Genomic DNA, 14,024 nt, shown 5'->3' with positions numbered 1-14,024 from the left:
ATTCCCCTGGACAAGGGAATGGTTACCCACTCCATTATTCTTCCCTGGAGAGAATTCCATGGACAGAGGAGCCTGACGGGCTACAGTCCATGGAGTCACAGAGAGTCAGGTATGACCAAGCGGCTAACACTTTCACTTTTCAGGGGGACTCAGGTCAATCCATAACAACACTGTTTATGGATTAGAGATTCAACATCTGACCTCTAAATTTAATAACATTTGTCTGTCAAAATGGCAGTACTACTTTTACTAGTTAATGACAAGCTATCTAGATTTTATATGGAAAAAATAGAATATAATGAAACAATTTTGAAAAAAAAAAGTGGGAAAACTCTTATAATCCAATTTTAAGATTTTACTGGTTTCAGTTCAGATCAGTTCACTTCAGTCGCTCTCGTGGTGTCCATCTTTGTGAACCACATGAATTTGCCCGCACGCTCAGGCCTCCTGTCCATCACCAACTCCCGGAAGTTCATCAAATCTCACATCATCGAGTCAGGTGGATGCCTATCCAGCCATCTCAATCCTCTTGTTGCCCTTCTCCTCCTTGCCCCTAACCCTTCCCGAGGCATCAAGAGTCTTTTTCCCTAATGAGTCAGAATCTTCACATGAGGTGGCCAAAGTATTGGAGTTACAGCTTTAGCATCATTCCTTCCAAAGAACACCCAGGACTGATCTCCTTTAGAATGGACTGGTTGCATCTCCTTGCAGTCCAAGGGACTCTCAAGAGTCTTCTCCAACAGCACAGTTCAAAAGCATCAATTCTTTGGCGCTCCAAAAATCAAGACACTGTGGTATTGGTGGTGAAATAGGCACAAAGATCAACAAGACAGAAGAGACAACCCAAATATAAATCTATACAAGGACAGATAACTGATTTTTAAGGAAGAAGCAAAAGCAGTTCAATGGTGGAAGGATAGATAGCCTTCCCAACAAATGGTGCTTAAGCTATTGGATATTCACAGGCAAAAAAATGAAACTCACTTGATACAAATTAACTCAAAATTGATCATAGATTTAAATGTGAGACACATAAAGCTATAAAACTTCAGAGAATTTGCAGACCCACTGAAGAATTCTTAGAAACGACACCAAAAATGCAGTCCCTAAAAGGAAAAAAACTTGGTAAACTGGACTTTGTTAAAATTTAAGACTTCTAGTCTCCTAGACTTTGTTAAAAGGCTGAAAAAGTAAGCTACAGACTAGAATAAACTATTTACAAACTATATTTCCAACAAAGGATTTGTATCTAGAATCTATAAAGAACTCTCAAAGCTCAAAAGTAAAAAGCAATTCAACTGAAAATGAACAATAGACATGAACAGACATTTTATCAAAGAAGATACATGAATGGCACATGAAGATGTTCAATATTATTAGTCATAAGGGAAATGCAAATTGAAATCATGTAAGATATCACATCATCTGAGAAAAGCTGAATAAAAAACAGTGAAAATACCAAACGGTGGTAAGAATGCTGAGAACATACGTCTCTCATACACTGCTGGTAGAATGTAAAATGGTAGAACTTCTATGGAAAATAGCTGAGTAGTTTCTTAAAAATTCAAATACATGCTTATCCTGCAACCCAGCAATCACACTCCTGGGCATTTATTTACATGAAAGGAAAATTTACGTCTGCACAGAAACCTGTACATGAATGTTCAGAGCGGCTTTACTTGCAATAGCAAAAAGCTGGAAACAACTCAGTATCCTTCAGTGGACGATTAAACAAACTGCAGAACATCTCTGTAACGGAATACTTCTCAGCAATTAAAAACAGTCACTACTGGTACATGAAGCAACTTGGATGGGTCTCAAGGTATTATGCTAAACGAAAAAAGTCAATCTCAAAAGATTATACACTGTATGAATCTATTTATATAACATTCTTGACAAAATTATAGGGACAGAGAACAAATTAGTGGTTGCCTGGGAACAGGAAAGAGTGGTAGGGAGAAAGGAAGCACAAGAAAGATGTGGTGATAAAAACAGTTCTGTATCATTTTGGGGTTTTGTTTTCTTTTTGCCACACTGGGGGTCTTGTGGGATCTCAGTTCCCCAACCAGGGATCTGAACTCGTGCCCCCTGCAGTGGAAGCACAGAATCCTAACCACTGGATTGCCAGGGAATTTCCACAGTATCTTAACCAAAGTGATGGCTCCATGAACTTATACATGTGATACAAATGCAAAGACAATAAAAATACATGGACATGTGCATATACAGACACAAAAATGAGTACATGTAAAAACGGGTGAAATATGATAACGGGCTAAAGAGTATACCTATGATAACTTTCCTTTTTTTTTTTTTTTAGATCACCTGTGCCTTTAAAACTTTTTATTTATTTATTTGGCTGTGCTGGGTCTTCACTGCTGAGTGCAGGCTTTCTCTAGCTGCAGTGAGTGGGGGCTACTCTCTAGTTGCAGTGTGCGGGCTTCTCATTGCAGCAGCTTCTCTTGTTGCAGGACACAGACTCTAGGGAATAGAGGCTTCAGTAGTTGTGGTACCTGGGCTCAGCTGTCCCGAAGCATGTGGGATCTTCCTGGATCAGGGATCAAACTGGTGCCCCCAGTATCAAACTGGCAGGAGGATTCTTAACCACTTGACCACTAGGGAAGTCCAAGGTCCCAGTTTCGATACTAATGGCTACATAAGATAGCAAGGCACAGTTCCCCAGCCCCCCGCCCCCAGTGAAACTAGCTACAGTATATAGAATTTCTACACTCCTTTAATTTCCTGAGCTGCTGCTGTTGCTAAGTTGCTTCAGTCGTGTCCAACCCTGTGCGACCCCATAGATGGCAGCTCACCAGACTCCCCTGTCCCTGGGATTCTCCAGGCAAGAACACTGGAGTGGGTTGCCATTTCCTTCTCCAATGCATGAAAGTGAAAAGTGAAAGTGAAGTCGCTCAGTCGTGTCTGACTCTTGGCCAGCCCATGGCCTGCAGCCTACCAGGCTCCTTCCATCCATGGGATTTTCCAGGCAAGAGTACTGGAGTGGGTTGCCATTGCCTTCTCCCTGTGAGTCTATAACTATTTTCAAGTTTAGGGATTCCCTGGTGGTCCAGTGGTTAAGAATCCACCTTGTAATGCAAGGGACACCAGTTCAATCCCTGGTCTGGGAAGATCCCACATGCCACATGGCAACTGAGCCAGTGGGCCACAACTTGTGAGCCCGAGCTCTGGAGCCTGCAAGTTGCAACTATTAAGCCCACGCTCCATGACTACTGAAGCCTATGCACTTTCGAGCCTGTGCCCTGAAACAAGAGAAGCCCCTGCAACGGAGAAGCTCTTAAACCACAACTAGAGAAAGACTGTGCACAGCAACAAAGACCCAGTGCCACCAAAAAAAAAAAAAAATTCAAAGCTTAAAAATGCATTATATTCACATGCTGATGTATGTATAGACATCATACATACAAGCATATGTATGCCTTAAGTAAGTCTCAAACTTGCTTAGTCCTCAACTATACAATACCAACTAATCTGATATTGATATGTTACCATGTTAGTAAAACCTGCATTTGTGAGCCCCATCATGAATTATAAAACTGACTTGAATCACCATTTTGTGCTGTTTGCACTGAGTATAAGGCTTTAAGTGTATGCTTCTGTCACTCACTAGCTCTAAGTATCTTGTGCTGTGGCTCAGCTAGCATTGATGGACACTCACTACAGGCTGGGCAGTGCTGTAAGTGCTTCACACACCTAACTTAATCTTCTCAACAATCCCATAAGGCAGGTACTATCATTAGTCATACCATTTGATAATAAATGTGAAGAAAAGAAGACACAGAAAGCTAAGTAGCTCGCCGAAGATCACAGAGCTACAAAGACAGTCCCAAGAGTTCAACCTTGGCATTCTTGTCCAGAGCCCTTGAGCTTATTAACCAGTTTGTTCTCTGTAACCTCTCTAAATTTCAGCTTTTCCTCTATAAAATGGTGTTAATATATATAGAAGTATTAAGGAGATCAAACCAGTCCAGTCAATCCTAAAGGGAATCAACCCTGAATATTCACTGCAAGGACTGATGCTGAAGCTCCAATACTTTGGCCACCTGATGTGAAGAGCCGACTCACTAGAAAAGACCCTGATGCTGGGAAAGACTGAGGGCAGGAGGACAAGGAGATGACAGAGGATGAGATGACTGGATGGCATCACAGACTCAATGGAGATGAGTTTGGAGAAGGACAGGGAAGCCTGGCATGCTGCAGTCCATGGGGTTGCAAAGAATCGGACACAACTTAGCAACTGAACAACAACAACATATACAAATAAGAATATATAAAATAGGATACAGCTCCTAGTAAATGATAGCTTAAAAATTGAGATTAGGAAAAGAGCTACAAATTAATAAAGCTGCAGAAGGCCTATTTGATGGGCACCAGGAACCCTGCTCAATTCCCTGTGCTCAACTACCAAGTGAAAAAGTCAATTGTCAACTGGAATGGTGTTTTTAAAAAGCAAAATAAAACATGCATTAAAATCTAAATCACAATTCTGAGTGAAGGAAACCAGACATAAAAAAGTAGATGCTATATGTACATTCATATAAAACTCTTAAAATGAACACACTAATCCACAGTGACAGAAAGCAGATCAGTGGTTGCTTCCACAGGGAGTCACCTCAGAGGGGTGGACTACAATGGGCACAGGGAAGCTTTTGCAGCGTAGTAGTGTCAGTTGCCTGGAGAATCCCAGGGACGGGGAAGCCTGGTGGGCTGCCGTCGATGGGGTCGCACAGAGTCGGACATGACTGAAGCGACCTAGCAGCAGCAGCAGTGTTAGTCGCTCAGTAGTGTTGGACTCTGTGCGACCCCACGGACTGTGGCCCACCAGGCTCCTCTGTCCATGGGATTCTCCACGCAAAAATACTGGAGTGGATTGCCATTCCCTTCTCCAGAGGATCTTCCCAATCCAGGAATCGAACCTGGGTCTCCTGCATTGCAGGCAGATTCTTTAGTGTCTGAGCCACAGGGAAGATCCCTAGGAAGCTTTTGAGGTGATGGAAATGTATGATATCTTGATAGTGATGATGGTTTCACAGATATATACTTCTGTCAAAACTCAAGCTGAACACTGTTCAATGGGTACAGTTAACTGTATACAAATCATACCTCAATACAATTATGTCAAAACAAAAAACATTAATATTTTTCAAATAAGCAAACTGCCCTGATTAGAACTCTTCACAATTTTTAACTTCATCAAAGTAAAAATTAAATGTTAGCCAGCATACTGCCAAGTTGAGAATATATATAAGGAACACAGACTATCAAAGCTCTATAAAGGAGGAAAAAAGAATCTTCAGCTGATAAAGTTTTTAGAAGATTCTTACTGAGTACTCCCCTAAGCAGCAGCACTTTTATTCACTAAATTAAGACCAGGGTATATGAAGTTTACAAACTCAAAAATAACTTTCTAATATTAAATTTCTGGTTTCTTCAACAAAGGTGCAAGACAGGGAACCTTCTATTTTTTGTTCAAATTCAAATCAACCAAGCCTTTGTGCTCCTATTCTCTTTCTTCTTTGAAATTTCCATTCCTGTTACCATAGGAACCTGCTAGCTGACAAGCCTTCAAGCATAGCAACAGCCCAAGCTTAGCAAGGAGTGTGAAAGGGGAACAGAGTCAAAGGCCAAAATTTGACTCGTGAGATTCAGAATTCCAATCTCTGTCACTCTACAAAGGGTCTGAGAACCACAGAAACTGTATCCTACTGGGTTTGGGAATATTATGACTAAATTTACTAAATGTGAAACCAAATGTGGAACGGCCTTGAAAATTCAAAAATGGTATTCATTCTATTTTAGATCCAAATTAGAGTAAGAAATTATTTTAAACAATTTTTTAGAATAATTTTAAGTGACGTAAAATAAGACCTTTGAAAACGTTTTTGTAAGAATAAAATTCTAAAGAGAAAAGGTCTAAAACTTTAAGAATTACTTTATATAGAATATATAAAAAATTCTGTTTGTAAAATACCTTTAGTCCCATAGATTTGCTTTTCTTTTACAAATTTATTTTGTTAATGTCTTATGACAGCATATTAAATACTTTCCAATATTAGTTCAGTGAGCTAGTTTGCAGAAATATGACTTTATCACAGGAGTATATTTATCTTAAGTCAAAGGGGAGCTCCTGGAGCAGCCCATAAAATCTGACTTTTCTTCAGGAAGTACTTTTAACATTTCAAGTATCATGAATGGTTGTGAATTATAGTCTGACTCAAAAGATAAAACTTTACAAACCAAATTCATCACAATTAATACTTTACAATAAGCATTTTAAGGCATTCTTTTAAAGTGATCTAAAATGCAAGATAATCAATTAAAATTTTAAAAGCTTATTTTTTCTTCAAGTCAGAAATCACTAAATGCAATTAATTCTCCACTACTTGTGTATTTTCCACACTTTTCGATTCAGAAGTTTCCTAATTCCTGGCTGCTTTCCCTATCACACAATAGGCTCTTCAATCCACTTCACCAGGCTGTTGTTTGCTTAGGGAAAACCACCGTAATAATACTAACCCAAATAGAAGATAATAAGTCAGTCTGCTGGATAATGCACGTATCCTAAAAATATAAGCCATGAGTTTAAAGAATAAATACAATCAAAGAAATTTCATTTCCTCAAATGCCTATCCACAAAATGTTAATCACGGGTACAAAGAGGTATTAAATTATAGTATCCTCTTAAAAACAAAACAACAGAAAACTCTGTCTTTCAAGGTCAATTCAAACATCATCTGCAACTGATCCTTTCCACACATGATCCTTTTCTTTCTCTTTGAATCCTCTCAGCACTATATGCCTATTTATGGCATTTACCAAGTTCTTCCTTAAGTTTCAGTCATTCAGATAAAAACATATTTAATAAAAGTTACTAAGTCTTAGACACTGCAACTGGGAGCTAGACAAAAAAGGACAGCTGGGATTTTTAAAAATAAAGTTTCTGTACTAATTTTACTATTTTAAAAATACAATGTGTTTCTTACAAAAAAAAAAAACCAGAAAACACAAACATTAAATGAAAAACACAGAAAACACAATAAACTGTGCTAATTCAAGAACAATCACTGTTGGTCTTGACAAAAATCTTTCCAGATCACTTACACTACATGAACATGAATACACTTCTTTTCTTCAACAAAAACAGGATGATACCATATATAGTATTTTATTATCTCTTCCTATTTTTTTCCTATTAATTAATGTATCAGATTTGGCTTCCCTGGTGGCTCAGTAGTAAAGAATCCACCTGCCAAGCAGGAGACTCTGGTTCAATCCCTGGCTCAGGGAGATTCCCTGGAGGAGGAAATGGCAAAGCCACTCCAGTATTCTTGCCTGGGAAATCCCACTGACAGAGAAGCCTGGAGGGATCCATCAAGTATAACCATTAGAATTTGACAGGCAAAGATGGAGATGAGATGATTATTTAGGCAGAAAGAGAATGAGAGGTCTAGAGATAAGAAAGCGGGTTTGTTTTAGTCCTTCACTTTACTATACTACTTACAAGTGTAAACACATACTGTTGAAAGCTTCAAGTCACTTTGACCTTTCCCTGCTCCAAAAAAAAAAAAAAAGGGCCAAGTAAAACACTGGTGTTCACAGAAAAGTGGTATCTCTGGTACTCCTGTCAGGACTACCATTACTAACCCCAACAAACTCACAGCTACTTACAATTCCAGGAGATCATGTGCTTGGGTACAGCTCTACAACTCACAACACGACTACCACCACCTCTTCCAGAATTCAGTTTATGAAGTTCATTAACTCACTCAAACATTTATTTAGCAGTTATTATATGTTAGGAACTATGTTACCTGCTGGCCCTACAAAGATGAATAAGGACCTCAATAGCAAGTTCTGCTTTCAAAAGCAAATGTCCTGCAGTAGGACCTGAACTAAAAAATGAGGACAAGTTCGTACCCAATACAATGGCTATTATTCCAAAACAAAACCCCAGAAAATAACTAGTGTTGGTGAGGATACAGAGATACTGGAACCCTTGTGCATCACTAGCAAAAATGTAAAATGGAGGAGCTGCTACACAAAACAGTTCGGAGGGTCCTCAAAAAATTAAACAGAATTATCATGCTATCCTAAAATTTCACTTCTGAAAATAACAAAAAAAAAATTTAAAGCAAAAACTGGAACAAATATGTATACGTCTGTATTCACAGCAGCTATATTCATAACAGACAAAAAGTGGAAGGAACTCAAGTGTCTGATGAATGAATGATTAAATGAAACACTGGGCATAAATATACAATGAAATATTATTCAGTCTTAAAAAGGAAGGAAATTCTGACACTTGTTACGACATGGATGAATCTTGAAGACTTTGTGCAAAGTTAAATAAGCCAATCACAAAAGGACAAATATTTTGTGATTTCACTTAAATGAGGTACTGGAGTAGTCAAATTCAGAGAGAAAGAAAAAAAGTAGAATGGTGGTTGCCAAAGGTTGAGGGGAGGGGAGAACAGGGAATTAGTGTTTAATAGGTAGTGTTTCAGTTTCAGAAGCTGAAAAAGTAAAGGAGAGTGGTAATGACTTACCAAGGTGACTGTACTTAATGCCACTGAACTGCACACTTACAAATGACTGGAATGGGGGAATTCCTTGGTGGTCTCATGGTTAGGACTCTGAACTTTCACTGCCGGGGACTGGGTTGAATCCCTGGTTGAGGAATTAAGATCCCACAAACTGCATGGCATGCCAAAAAGCAAACAAGAAAAGATTCAAATGGTAAATTTTATGTTATATATATTTTGCGTACATGCACGCTAAGTCACTTCAGTCATGTCCAACTCTTTGCAACACTATGGATTGTAGCCTGTCACACTCCACTGTCCATTGGATTCTCCAGGTAAGAATACTGGATTGGGAAGCCATGCCTTCCCTCCAGGGGATCTCCCCGACTCTAGGCTCGAACCCACATCTCCTGCATTGGCAGGCGGTTTCTTTACCACTAGTCCAACATGTATATTTTGCCACAATTAAAAAAAAAAAATTCTGAGGAATATTATCTGTAAGTACTACTATGAAATAGCCAGGATATTGAGAGGGTAACAGGCAGGAAGGCCAGGGGTCTCCAAATAGAGGAAATAGCCTGCAACTGTCAGACATTTTTATCTCTCTTAAGCGGCAGGAGGAAACAAACTAGCAATATTTTTTCCTTCTCTATACAAATTTAAAGGGAGGTTTCTCTTAAAATATTGTGTTGCCATAATGACACCCGGTTTCGCCTGAAGTTAGCTATTCTCGAGTCTAGAGATAACCAATGCCTTTTTCTTATGGAAATGTTTGTCTTAAGCTATGCTAATGTACTATGCCTTTACCCCAAAACTCTGTCTCCAAGTCGGTTCCGCCTCTTGGCCCAGAACCTACTTGACAAACCAGTATGGATATTGTTCCCCTAATCTATGTAAATGAAACTATTTGTATGGTGGTCTGCCCTTCTTCAAGATTCAAGTTAATCATTTTATGGCCCAGGATGAACCATTTATCCCAAAATGCATCTTATGGGTGAGGGGCCTGGTGCCATTCTGAATTTTAAGATATTCCTTTCTTTCATTAACAGACTGCTAGTGACTATATAACATCCAGCTAAAGACTAGCAGGGGGGTACTCTTTCTGCCCCCTTCTGATGCCTATGTCAGAAGCTTTCTCTATCTCCTTTATACTTCAATAAAACTTTATTACACAAAAGCTCTGAGCGTTCAAGCCTCGTCTCTGGCCCCGGATTGAATTCTTCTCCTCCGGGGGCCAAGAATCCTGGTGTATTCGCGTGATTCAGCAACAACCTTTCAATATGTTAAGTAAAAAAACAAGGTAGAGAAAACAAACAGTATGACACTATATCAAAAGAGCATGGAAGAATATATAGCTATACACAGATATTATATAGACATTTTCTACAATTACTATAACTTTTAATGGAAGGATAAACAAAAAGCTCTAAAAAAACAACTACCCCCAAGGGAAGGAAAGAATAAGGTTAGGATTCAGCTGGTACAGAATCCACCTGCAGACTCCGGTTCAATTCCTGGGTCGGGAAGATCCCTTGGAGAAAGGATAGGCTATCCACTCCAGTATTCACGGCCTTCCCTGGTGGCTCAGACAGTAAATAATTTGCCTGGAATTCGGGAGACCTGAGTTCGATCCCTGGGTTGGGAAGATCCCCTGAAGGAGGGCATGACTACCCACTCCAGTATTCTTGCCTGGAGAATCCCCATGGACACAGGAGCCTAACAGGCTACAGTCCATTGGGTCTCAAAGAGTCAGACACGAATGAGTGACTAAGCACAAGCACAGTCCAGAAACTAGACTCCTCTGAATGTATCTTGTCGTATATATCAAGTTTTTTAAACATGATTATAAAATAAATTTAAACAAAAAAAATGTTTAAGTCATTCCTCAAAATCAAAATGAAAAACAAACCTAAACTGTGTATTGAGTTACACCAAACAGAGGAGTGCTTAACTCTAAAACACAGCAATCTTACTGCACATCCTTGCTGAAATACATCCTAAGGACGTAAGAAATACAAAGAAACCTTACAGTGCTTTCAGTAATGATACTGATATTATCCTGAAATCATGTAATGTCTGCATATCATAAGGTTTCAGTATGAGAAGAAACAAAAATTCTAAAATATTAAATAAAAACTCTCCAATATTATTTAATTACAAGTTATCAGTACAAACTCATGCCGAACTTTCTTTTTTAAAAAAAGTATTTCCTAGCTCCATTCTTGAAGAGACCTATAATTGCCAAGAAAATGCACTGGTCATAACACCCTCTTCCAACAACACAAGAGAAGACTCTATACATGGACATCACCAGATGGTCAAGACCTGCCGGGAGCCGGCATAGTGCATATTGAGTGCATATTGAGTGTATATTGCATATTGCATATTGCATATTGAGTGCAGCACTTTCCACAGCATCATCTTTCAGGATCTGGAATAGCTCAACTGGAATTCTATCACTGCTGGGAGCCAGTGAGGAACTCCGCCCATGACAAAGGTCATGAGGAAGGAGGCTCGGCATACGCAAAGGCGGGATTGAGCTTCAGGAGTCCCCCTGGAAATTCTCGAGCATCTACCCCCAAAACCAGAGTCTGCCTACTTTCTGCTTTGTGCTTTCACCTACACCTCTGACTTTACGGGGGGCTGTCCCCCACTACCTCTCTCTGAAAAAAGTTAGCTTACAGCTCCAGTTAATAATTCCTGGGTGTGACAGTGTTTAACCTACAAACTCCTTTGGAAATCCTCTAGCCTGCCTGAATAGGTTTTTCTGGCCACACGTGATTGTTCAGAGCCTCCCAACTGTGAGAGGCAGGAGATGTTCTAAACTGTCTAAACACAGATTCTTTTGAGTAGTTGAAAGATTGATTAGAAATTGTATTGGTGAAGGGATTTTCACTTGTTGGGCCAATGTTTGCTTCTAAGTTTCCATATCCCTTACCTGCTGTGTCCCTGGCAGTGTATTGATTAATATAATTGGTGTAAGTAGTAACTTTAATGTTTGTAACTGGGACCCTTGAGTTAATTCTTTTTCTTGTTATAGCCCACCACACCTTTGCTCTGTAGGAATGCAACTTTATCTAATGCTTTTGGAGGGTGGCTCCTGACCAATCACCTTTAGAGAAAAAAATAAGTTTTCTGAAGAAAAGGTCTTAAAATGTTAACAGGCCTCCGGGCCAGAAGATGATGCAAATCACCTAAGCTTTTGCATATGATAAGCTTGCAGGAAGAAAGCCTGGCTTGCTTCAAGACTCTACCCCTTCCCCCATTATCCTCTATGCATAACTTAAGGTATAAAAACTACTTTGGAAAATAAAGTGCGGGCCTTGTTCACCGAAACTTGGTCTCACCATGTCGTTCTTTCTCTTAACTTCTGGCTGAATTATTCAGCCTCTTTTCTCTACTGAATTTCCTCACTGAGCTATCTTCATTCTATTACTCTTTATATCCTTAATTAACATTTAATTAAGCAATTGTTTCCTGATCTTCGCCTACGCCGTCTCTCCTTCGAATACCCTGGATCAGCCGGGGCTGGTCCCCGGCAAACACCGAAATCAGATTGATTATATTCTTTGCAGCCAAAGATGGAGAAGCTCTATACAGTCAGCAAAAACAAGACCAGGAGCTGACTGTGGCTCAGACCATGAACTCCTTATTGCCATTTTCAGACTGAAATTGAAGAAAGTAGGGAAAACCACTAGACCATTCAGGTATGACCTAAATCAAATCCCTTATGATTATACAGTGGAAGTGGGAAATAGATTGAAGGGCCTAGATCTGATAGATAGAGTGCCTGATGAACTATGGAATGAGGTTTGTGACATTGTACAGGAGACAGGGATCAAGACCATCCCATGGAAAAGAAATGCAAAAAAGCAAAATGGCTGTCTGGGGAGACCTTACAAATAGCTGTGAAAAGAAGAGAAGCGAAAAGCAAAGGAGCAAAGGAAAAATATAAACATCTGAATGCAGAGTTCTAAAGAATAGTAAGAAGAGATAAGAAAGCCTTCTTCAGCGATCAATGCAAAGAAATAGAGGAAAACAACAGAATGGGAAAGACTAGGGATCTCTTCAAGAAAATCAGAGATACCAAAGGAACATTTCATGCAAAGATGGGCTTGATAAAGGACAGAAATGGTATGGACCTAACAGAAGCAGAAGATATTAAGAAGAGATGGCAAGAATACACAGAAGAACTGTACAAAAAAGATCTTCATGACCCAGATAATCACGAAGGTGTGATCACTGACCTGCAGCCAGACATCCTGGAATGTGAAGTCAAGTGGGCTTTAGAAAGCATCACTACGAACAAAGCTAGGGGAAGTGATGGAATTCCAAATCCTGAAAGATGATGCTGTGAAAATGCTGCACTCAATATGCCAGCAAATTTGGAAAACTCAGCAGTGGCCACAGGACGGGAAAAGGTCAATTTTCATTCCAATCCCAAAGAAAGGCAATGCCAAAGAATGCTCAAACTACCGCACAAATGCACTCATCTCACAGGCTAGTAAAGTAATGCTCAAAATTCTCCAAGCCAGGCTTCAGCAATATGTGAACCGTGAACTTCCTGATGTTCAAGCTGGTTTTAGAAAAGGCAGAGGAACCAGAGATCAAATTGCCAACATCTGCTGCATCATGGAAAAAGCAAGAGAGTTCCAGAAAAGCATCTATTTCTGCTTTATTGACTATGCCAAAGCCTTTGACTGTGTGGATCACAATAAACTGTGGAAAATTCTGAATGAGATGGGAATACCAGACCACCTGATCTGCCTCTTGAGAAATCGGTATGCAGGTCAGGAAGCAACAGTTAGAACTGGACATGGAACAACAAACTGGTTCCAAATAGGAAAAGGAGTACATCAAGGCTGTATATTGTCACCCTGCTTATTTAACTTATATGCAGAGTACATCATGAGAAACGCTGGACTAGAAGAAACACAAGCTGGAATCAAGATTGCCGGAAGAAATATCAATAACCTCAGATATGCAGATGACACCACCCTTATGGCAGAAAGTGAAGAGGAACTCAAAAGCCTCTTGATGAAAGTGAAAGTGGAGAGTGAAAAAGTTGGCTTAAAGCTCGACATTCAGAAAACGAAGATCATGGCATTCAGTCCCATCACTTCAGGGGAAATAGATGAGGAAACAGTGGAAACAGTGTCAGACTTTATTTTTCTGGGCTCCAAAATCATTACAGATAGTGACTGCAGCCATGAAATTAAAAAAACGCTTACTCCTTGGAAGGAAAGTTATGACCAACCTAGATAGCATATTCAAAAGCAGAGACATTACTTTGCCAACAAAGGTCCGTCTAGTCAAGGCTATGGTTTTTCCTGTGGTCATGTATGGATGTGAGAGTTGGACTGTGAAGAAGGCTGAGCGCCAAAGTATCGATGCTTTTGAACTGTGGTGTTGGAGAAGACTCTTGAGAGTCCCTTGGACTGAAAGGAGATCCAACCAGTCCATTCTGAAGGAGATCAGCCCTGA

General features: G+C 39.7%; 1 long non-coding RNA gene across 1 annotated transcript in view; it reads right to left on the bottom strand.

The window, feature by feature from the left end:
* The window catches only part of LOC132342135 (uncharacterized), a 67,903-nt gene that overhangs the window by 23,589 nt on the left and 30,290 nt on the right, over nucleotides 1-14,024 (bottom strand). Inside the window, exon 2 of the long non-coding RNA XR_009492158.1 lies at nucleotides 8,565-8,712. This is a non-coding gene — a long non-coding RNA (uncharacterized lncRNA). The remainder of the gene's footprint in view (nucleotides 1-8,564; nucleotides 8,713-14,024) is intronic.

Source organism: Bos taurus, chromosome 21, assembly GCF_002263795.3.
Source record: "Bos taurus isolate L1 Dominette 01449 registration number 42190680 breed Hereford chromosome 21, ARS-UCD2.0, whole genome shotgun sequence".
NCBI classification, from domain to species: domain Eukaryota; kingdom Metazoa; phylum Chordata; class Mammalia; order Artiodactyla; family Bovidae; genus Bos; species Bos taurus.
The sequence above is the reverse complement of the archived record's forward strand: the minus strand, read 5'-3'. Positions and strand labels throughout refer to the sequence as shown.